Genomic DNA, 10,141 nt, shown 5'->3' with positions numbered 1-10,141 from the left:
TGGTGTCTGTGTTGTGTGTGCGTGTGATTTTGCCATAAACAGAAACTCTTAATAGTTACTGAGGCAGCATGTCTACCTTCCAAGAAGCAGAGAATCAGTCACAATCTGTCAGAAAACAACTGTTTGCCAAAGAACTCCTCCAGAAGCACTAACCTTTGTTTAATATGTTATTGATTTTCTAAACTGTTAAGTATGGTTTATAATGGCAATAACCCACATGATACCACTCATTACATCAGTTAATACCTAGTTTATTAGAACATTAACTTTTGCCACAGGCAATTAACTGACAAACTCTGTGTGTGTGTGTGTGTGTGTGTGTGTGTGTGTGGCAGAGGGGGGGTGTTGTGTGGTGGAGAGAGACCTATAATGAGAGATTTCCAAGTGAACATTACTTCAATATTTTTAAATGGCTTGTGGGAGCTCAGCAGTGGAGCCCAAAATCTTCTTGTCATTACCTTTTCTTCCCAGAAGAAACAGGCTAGTACTATGCACATATGGAGCCCCCCACTGACATTAGTAAGCTAATCCATAATTAGCTATTGGAAATCATGTGAATAATTAATTAAATGTCACTATTCATGGCAAGATGTGTGTGGGTGTGAGCAGGTGGAGAATTTGAGAGTAGAATAACCAAGAGTTCTAAACAATCTGAAAACATTAGTGCCGCCCCATTATTGGTGCAAGGTAAGATTTATATTTATTCCTTTACGGGGAGGTAGCATGACAAAAGGAAAGTTCTTTATATTTTACTGCATCCTCAACTTAGTATATTTCCATGAAATAATGCTGCCTACCCTATCTATATTCATACATTTTTTCCCTAAGGCTTTTTATGAGAAATGTTTAAGATTCTCAGTAATCTATATATGAAAACATCTATGTGCCTAAAGAAGGGGCCTTGATATTTGGGGGGGGGGTTTGGGGGCTCAAACTCACAGCCCTGAGATCAGGAGTTGCATGCTCTTCCGACTGAGCCAGCCCGGCGCCCCAGTATTTTTGTTTTTAAAAGAGTTTAAAAACTGGTATTTAGAGGAGACTAGACTTCCAGAATGGTGGAGTAAGGAGATTGGCAAATCGTCTACCTCAACACACAATCACACAGCTGGACAAAATGTCAAAACAGTTACATTCCAACACTGGAAATTGACCAAAGGCATACAAGATTCTGAGAAGTTGGAAAAACTGCCGAAATTCAGGCTTCAGGTACGAATAGTGTCGGTCTATGGCATTTTTAGCTGTACCTGCTCCCTTTTCCCCCTGCACCTGACTAAGCTCATTCTGGATGGAGGTTCTACTAAAGTGGGAAAGCCATGAAAATCAGGAGTTTTACTGCCAGTGGAAGCTGACCTGATCTGGCCCCGCATGCAGGGACTTTGAAACAATAACTATTTTGGTGGCAAACAATCAAGGAAGGCCAACATCATAGCTGTCTGAGCTGTGATAGTGGATGGAGTAATTTACAATACAACCCAGCAAATTCACTCCAAGTGTCTACCCAAAAGATATAAACACATATGTCCACACAGAGGCTTAAACGTAAATGTTCATAGCAGCGTTGTATGTAATAGTCAAAAACTAAAGATAACCCAAATGTTCACCGATCGATAAATGTATAAACAAAACTTGGTATACACAAGAAACAGATTATTCAGCAACAAAAAAGTAGTTACTGCTACATGCTACAACAGAGATGAGTCTTAGAAAAAATAGCTAAGTGCAAGAAGCCAATACAAAAGACCACGTATTAAATAATTTCACTTATATGAAATATCCAGAAAAGGCAAATCTATAGAGACAGAAAACAGATTAGTCTTTGCCAAGGACCGAGGATAGGACAGTGGAGTGAATTTCAACAAGAAAATGGGAATATTTCAGATTATGGTTATGGTTGCACGACTCTATAATTTACTAAAAAACAATTGTACTCTTAAAATGGGTGGATTGTATGGTATGTAAGTGTACCTCAAAAAAGTTCTTAAAATTGGTATTTTATAGAGTATGAAAATATGAGTAAGGATGTTAGCACTAACACAGAATAATCATTAGCTCTATTATAATAATCTAACTTCTCTTAAAGTATGAAGCATCTTGAAATAGCATTATAAGATTCTAAGCAAGTTTTATAAAGCAAGTGTCTTATTGCTTCATAATATACTAAAATAGAAAATTCTAAGAGCCCCATTATTTTCCTTGCTATATCTGAAGAAATTTTCCCATTCAGAAATGGTTTCATAAATCATGCTAATAATAATTTCAGATAGTTATAAGAGAATATGTTCTGAAATTACAACATGTGTTATAATAAACTACATAAAAAAAAACCCCACAGGAATTGCTCCATATTCCAGCTATTGAAAGAGAGGAAAATAATTGCTAATAATTTACTCTGGCATTGGCTTGGCACTAGACAATGCTCTGAACAAAAGAATGAATACCATTTCAGATAGTATCTACCAAGGTCCTCTGAGATTAATGTAATTGTCAATTTTTAAACTAATTGTGGAAGCTGAGATCATTGTCCTTATGTTCCTGTATAGAGTTTCATTGCTAGAGATTGATCAGAAGCTCAGTTTTATATTTTGTTAGAATAACAGCAACTCAATAAAATGGTCATTTTGTGCTGAAAAGATTTTTCCTGGAAAGTAGGAGGTAACATAATGGCCAATATTCTCTCTCTCTTCAAATTTAAAATGTTGGGAAGGCCATTTCCACCTATGAAAGTTCCATCACAGATATGTGGGTGCATACACATATATGAATATATACATATAACATATGCAGGTATTTCAGTAAATAATATTACCTAGTGTCAATGGAGATGTGGGAAATTTGATAATACCGTGTGTTGCTACTGACATTGCCAAATAGAAAACAATCTGTCAGTGTGCATCTTGAAACATGAAAATCTTCATGCCTGTGACTAGTAATTCAGTTTCAGAGAGTCTATCCAAATATCCTGCTACTTGGGTGCTGCTTGAATCAGTGCAGTCTCTTTTGGGCCCAGAGTATATGTGTGGATATGAGAAAGAACAATCTGACTCAAAGAACCTTAAATATTTGCTCATTTCAGAGCGCCTCCCTGCATCATGATAAAAGAATTAACAAAGACTAATAGCATAAATCTCTTTTCCCCTCTGACACATTTTCCACAAAGCCCTCCCAATTATTTCATCATGATGTCAATCTATATCCCATGTGAATTAATAGAGTATTAGCAAAAGATCTGGGCAGAATGAGTCTGGAATTGTGACCCTTGAGGCTAATGTAGAAACATTGTCACTTCGGGTCCCGTTTGGTAAGATTTTATTGTTTTAAGGCTTTGGGCACCTCATGACCTACAGTACGTGCCAAGGAGCATATGCAGAGCCTTCATTTGGGTCCCTAAGTTTCTGATAGCTTTGTAGCAAGCATATCATTTATGTCACAGGATGATAAATGCAGTTCTTCCTGTAGGCTCAGAAAGAGGCCACAAAGGCTGAGAAGAGAACAATAGTTGCCTGGTAACCATGAGATCTAAGCCAAGGGGCTGGCTCATCTATGCAGGATTTGCAAAGGGGGTGGCCCAATGCTGAGTGTTACACAATTAACAGATCACCTATCTCCAGTTCAGATAAGAGGGTGAGATTAAAAAGTCAAGACAGTTAATTTCATTTTTGTTGGCTTGTTTTGGTTTTGTTTTGCTTTATAATTCTTACTCAAGTATTATATCCAAAAGAAAAGTGCATGTATTATAAGTGTTCAGCTCAATAAAATCTTATGAAACTAAATTTGCCCAGAATGCTAGCACCAGATCAGGAAACAGAATATTACCAGCACCACAGATCCCTCCTTCAAGCTTCTTCCAGCCAATTACCTCACCATTCTTGACTGTTAACATAAATAGAGTAACTTGACCTATGTTAAGGATTTTATATAGTGTCATACAGTATATATCTCTTGTGCCTGGCTTCATCTGCTCAATATTGTGTTTTTGATATATTGGTGTGTGCTGTTGCGTATGTATGTAGAACATAAAGCTTCTATGAACATACTTTTGTTGAACATATGCATGCATGTCTTCTAGATATATGCCTCAAGAGTGGAATTGCTAGGTCATAGAGAATAGATATGTTTGGCTAGAGTATATAACGTCAAGGCATTTTCTAGTTGTTATACCAATTTATACGTCCACCAGTAGTATATGAGAGTTCCAGTGGCTCCCCATCTTTACTAACACTTGGTGTTTTCTTTTTCATTTTACCCACTCTGGTGGGACTGTAGGGGGGTGTAATGGTGAGAGGATTTATTTCAAGAAATATTTAATTGTGCTGTGCTTCACCTTCCCTCAACCTGAGTGAAAGGAGCTTTGAGATCTATTAGAAAATCTGTGTGTTTCCAAGAGCTCAAGGAACAAGAGGACAAACTCTGACTTCTGCCTACTAATTCTAAAGGCAAGCTCCATGGCTGGTACTGTGCCTCACTGGTGGCAGAGTGGAGAGGACTGCCCCGGGAGCCAGCTCCTCTTCCAACAAAGGTTGAGCAGAAGTGCAGGTTCCTGGGGACCAAATATGAACTTGAAAAAAGGGATCCAATCTAGGTTTTATCAATCTTAACTCTGACCCAGATGACTGATTGGAGATACGTAGGGACCCCAATTACAAATAGCTGAAAGCCCAGAGGCTGAGGGTGAAGTTGGATACAGCCAGCCAGAAAAAAGGCATTCCGCCCACCAAGGAGTTGCAGTGGTAGGTCTGCAATAGGAATATTGCTAAAGGCCCTGTAAATGCACCCCTTGGGAAGGAAAGAGGCATCACTGGAAAAATACTATCACCAAAGTGCCCCAAGACCAGATTCCAACTGGTCTAGTCACTTAAGCTCATGATGTCCTTTTCACCATTGCCCTGGGGCAGCCATATAGTAATCAGCAAACAACGAAGAGAAGACATTACTAGTTCCTGTCCTTTCCTGTTAGATGCTTCCAATACTCAAGAAACTCTGTGCTGAGGAGGGAGAAAACTTTAACTTCAAATAAGTTTGGCAGTTGAAATACCACTACATGAGATTGGAGTTAAGTCATTATGAGATGAAATTGCTTTAAAGAGATTGAATTTTTTTTGTTATTGTTTAGGAGGGACTGGAAAAACTAGAGGGCATGTCAGGAATTCCATCCAGGGGCAGGGAGAAAAGTGATCCACAGTAAGAATTAAAGGAGGTTGAAAAAGAATACAAAAGAATTTCATATAATAGAGGTGATTGACTTAGTGTCTAAAAAACCAAAAAACTCTGATAACCTCAATGTTACTTTCCCCTATGATATTCAGTCTTTCACAGACACAATTTATAGGCATGCAGTAAGTAGCAAATTATTTGAAGTTTATGTGAAAATTGCTGTAGCGCGTGTACAAAACAAATCAACTCCAACAACCACCTAATCAGGTGCCTCCGAAAAGGTAAAATTATTCAACAGAAGGTGGCAGATTGATATGTCTGAGGGACCGCAGCCTCTACTATTTCATGCCTATGCCTAACCTACTAGTGCTCTGAAGACGGGTCCACTGACTTGTTCTGGCAACTCCTGGGACAGTAACAGTCCTGCTCCAATTGTAACAGCAACATGCATGACCAACATTCAGGTTAGTGAAGTTTCTGTGTCACAGGTAAATTCCAGTGAAAGTTCAGGGGGTACATCACATATAAGCATGTCTCAAACTTCCACACAACCAACCATTTCTCCACGACCAACGCCTACAGTCCCTAGAGTCCATTCTTCAACATGCCTTGTAAACCAACCACCTAGACCTTCAGGGAATGTAGTAGCAAAATGAACTAATCCTATAGTAGGAGTCAAGAGGACATCCTCACCAAATAAAGAAGAGTGTCCCAAGAAAACCAAAACAGAAGGGAATAAAACAAGTAAAGAAGCTAACAGTCTTGTTTTGAGTGGACATGAGAAAACAGAAATAAATGAACAACTTTATATGAAGAAAATGACAGCTCAGCTAGAAACTAAGGGGCTTCTCTGTTGGCCCCTCAGAAAACACCTAGTATGGACCTTTCCAATATCCTCCGTCAGACTGCAAATCCTATTCCTACTCTCAAAGATTCAATAAAACTGAGATTTACCTGTCAACAACTTCAGGAATCCATAAGCAGTATCTGCCAACTCAGCCTGTTGTCTTCAAGTGCTAAAAAGGAGAACAGAGTGGACAAGGTTAACATGACTGAAAAAGAAAAAGTTTAGGTTTATTTGGTGACCTCCCTCACTGGGCTAATTCACATTTGTTCAAAAGTCTTAATTAGTAAGTACAGAGGCAGGAGTGCTATTACTAATTTGCTAACCACAGTATATGAAGGATGTCAGATATTGATAAACTTAGTTACTCTTTCTTAATCTGGACAAAGAAAACTAACAGATTTTTCCAAACATGTTTTATGAATCCTCCATTGGGCTCTATACTATCATATATGCACTCCTCATGCTAAATTGCAATTATTCAAGCTCTTCCTCTTTCTTTTTTAAATTTTTTAAAAGATTTTATTTGTTTATTTATTTAAGACAGAGAGAGAGAGCGCACGCGAAAGAGAGAGAGAGAGAGAGAGAGAGAGAGAGAGAGAGTGCACAAGCAGGGGGAGGGACAAAGGGAGGGAGAGAAGCAGACTCCCCACCGAGCAGGAAGCCTGCCGGGGCTCCATCCCAGTACCCTGAGATCATGACCTGAGATCATGACCTAAGCCAAAGGCAGACACTTAACCAACTGAGCCACCCAGTTGATAGAGCCTTCCTCTATCTTTCTAAATTAATGTTCCAAAGTTGAAGTATAGTCTTAACACTCTTAGGAGATGCACTCTGGCTTTCTTTCCACCATTACTTTATGCTATCTAGTAGACACTATTTCTTCTTCCCATATTTTCATTCTCTGTAGTCGCTTTACCTTCCCTCCCACTCCCTAAGAAAACATTGTTATACTAACAAGTGTAATGCAGTATCTGGTATTTTGTGTAGCTATGGATTTAGATTGAAACTGCCAGGCACAGATTTCAGATTTGTCATTTTGTTGACACAATGGGGAAAATTCAGCTTATTAAACATTTCACAGAATTGCACCCAAGCTTTGCCAAGCAGGAAAGTTGGACATTTTCTGTGTAGTGACTTTTTAATTCTAGTTTTCATAACCTACAGATCAGACTGTTGCTTTCACATGATGTATGTAGTATCTCATGAGTGGAGTTTGTTTTGCCTTGAAGTACCTAGGTTCCTCTTATTTTTCAAGAGCTATATTGTAAACAGAAGATATATTCCCTCATTAAAAATACATTTTTAACATAACAAACTTGGAGAAAGAATGGAAGAAAGAAAGAAAAAGAAAGAAGAAAGAAGAGAGAGAAGGAAAGAAAGAAAAGAGAGAAGGAAGGAGGGAGGGGGGAGGGACGAAGAAACAGCAGCAAGAAACAGCAGCAACAACCAATACCAAGCTTAAAGAGAAAAATTCAGGGATGAAATATGCTAAATATTTAGCATTAAAGGAATTGGGATTGTGAACATATTTAACTGTGCTCAGTATTTCTAATTTTCTGTGACAAAAGTATATAATAGTTTTAATGTTAAGAACATAAAAATAATAGCTTGGAGCTATTAATTTAGAAAAAACATTAGACAACTAGAGATTTAGATTTTATTTTAAATGGTTAGATAAATTTAATGATAGGTTTTATTATCAATACATTTAGAAGTTATCTTGGGAAATCACTTATAATATTTCCACTAGATATATTTTGATATAGATAATATATACTGTATATACACACATATAGATATGTGTATATCTCTATCTTCATCTATTAAGTGTGTACGTATATATGTGTGTGCAATTCAAAGGTAGTTTATTGTGTATCTCATTGCATACATATAGTACTTTTTAAGTTACAGTTACAAAATGTTTTAACAGATATAGAAAGCTGCCCTCCTAGAGCCTGGAAAACTATAAAGCATTAAGAACCGAAGTGATTTTTTTATATATGTTTTCATGTGTTTCAGTGGGTTTATGGAATATTTTGTGGCAGAGATGACACAGTGTTAGCTGAATCACTGAATAATTCAAAGACAATATTACTAACATCAATATCGGAAGCTTATTTTTAAGAAGTTATACTTGTAACCCGGGGTCAATAATATGATGCCCTTAAGCTTAACAACCCTAACCTCCTTGTTAGAGACACAGTCTAGGGCCTTTAAAAAAAAAATCTAGATAATATTGGTCTCAGCTCCTTGTAGATAGTCAAATGTCCCATCAAGGATTTTTGTAAATTCCCTGTAGAGGTGTTAGAGAAGAGGGACACCTCCAGCTCTGGTCATCTGCCTTAAATTAATTCTTATCCTCTACTCTGTGTTTCAGGATTGTTCCTTTTCCTCCACCCTGAGGGAAAACTTAATATGAGACACATACTCTAATCCTTGAAACCCCAAGCCAAAAGCAACTAGGTTATGATTTTAAGCAACATTTTATTGAATAAGGTATAAGCATGGTATATCAAGTAAATTTAAATTGCATGTCGGATATGCTTATCCTTCGAATCCATTGATCACCTAGGTGTAAGAGATTTCTCCCCGATTTCACAGCTCCAAGTAACAATCTGGCTCTTGACATTTCCTGAACCCCTCTACTCATCAATTAAACCATATTCCCCTAATGACACTATTTTCTTACTCTATTATAGAAAACATTTCAGAGTTTATTAATACCAATTTCTATAATGATCATTTATAACGAACCAAACAAGAAAAATATCAAAACAAAGCCACATGGACAGGAGATCCTAGGAAGGGGAGAAATACATATTTATTTTTAACAGATCCATTGACTGAATCTGTCCCGTCCATTTAAAGGAGAGTTGAGACAGCATTAATTCATCTGTTTGGAGAAATGTTCGCACTGTGTTCGGCTCTAGGGATACTGTGTTGAGTAAAACAGATAAAACCCATGCACAGACATATTTACTTGTCTGAAGGAAACACGTTATCACATAAATAGACACAGAGAAGAGCCATGAGGAGTGCTGTATAAAGTTTAAATTAGTATTGCTAAAGTGTACAGGGAACCTAATTTCAACGGAAAACTCAAGGAAGGCCTCTCTGAAAAGTAATCATGTATGGCATGTCCTCAAGGATGAGAAGAAGTGAGGTATGGAAAGGGCAAGAAGGAAGATGCACAAAGTCCCTAAGGTAAGAACGTTGGGTGTTAGAAGGAATGAAAGAAGGTCAGGATCCGGGAGTAGCACAGACAGGGCGTTGGCAGGGCAGTGGAGTGCAAAGAGTGTGCAGAGGAAGGCAAAGCTCAGCTCCCAAAGGATTCAAAATAGTATTTTCGGTATAACAGGAAATCCTTGAAAAGTTCTGGGGAGGAGCTAGCATGTCCCACTTGACATTTTAAGGAGATCACTCTGTAGTTTATGAAGAATAGATCCAAGAACAACAGTGGATGGTATTTATTTTCATAAATCTGGAAGATGTTATGAAATTGGGGACATATTACACAAATTCGATTTAAGATAGATCTTTTTTGGAAAGAGTTTATGTAAACATACATAGCCATTTCTTTAGAGACTAAAGTTTAAAAAATGAAATGGCTCTCCATTTGAATTTGGATGGCCAAATTGTTTTTTTCAGCTGATGCAGCACTTGGGCAACTTGGTATTTGGGCAACTTGGTATTTCAGCACTGTGTGAGCTAAAACTATGTTGAAGTTAAATGTTCAGATGAGGATTCTCTACCTCTTTCACCTCCAAGTAAGGGCAGGAAAGTACAGCTCCAACTTAGTCTTCTATGTTATTTTACCTATCTACCTATCTAGATACCTAAATAAATAAACAGGTAGGCAGATAGATATAGATGCAGGTAATAAAAAGCTATCATTTACTGAGAAGCTACTATGAGTTGGGCTTTTTGTATACATTACCTCTAATGTTGACAAGGTTGTGCTCATTTTACAGATGAGAGAACAGAGATTCAGAAATGTTAATTCACTTGCCCAAAGCCACACAGCTATTACGTAGGCCTACTACTAATATGGAAGGTTCCCAAATCTATTAACTTCTCCCCTCTATTCTGCTGCTTCCCCATGCATTATTCTTTCTGAGCAGAGAAAGTAAATCAAGCATTCGG

The 10,141-nt window shown here is 37.7% G+C and overlaps 1 pseudogene; it reads left to right on the top strand.

Annotated features, from left to right (window-relative positions):
• The first annotated feature begins 4,442 nt into the window (after positions 1 to 4,442).
• On the top strand, positions 4,443 to 6,223 carry LOC105242131 (annotated as a pseudogene).
• Positions 6,224 to 10,141: the final 3,918 nt, after the last annotated feature.

Source organism: Ailuropoda melanoleuca, chromosome X, assembly GCF_002007445.2.
Source record: "Ailuropoda melanoleuca isolate Jingjing chromosome X, ASM200744v2, whole genome shotgun sequence".
NCBI lineage: Eukaryota > Metazoa > Chordata > Mammalia > Carnivora > Ursidae > Ailuropoda > Ailuropoda melanoleuca.
The sequence above is the reverse complement of the archived record's forward strand: the minus strand, read 5'-3'. Positions and strand labels throughout refer to the sequence as shown.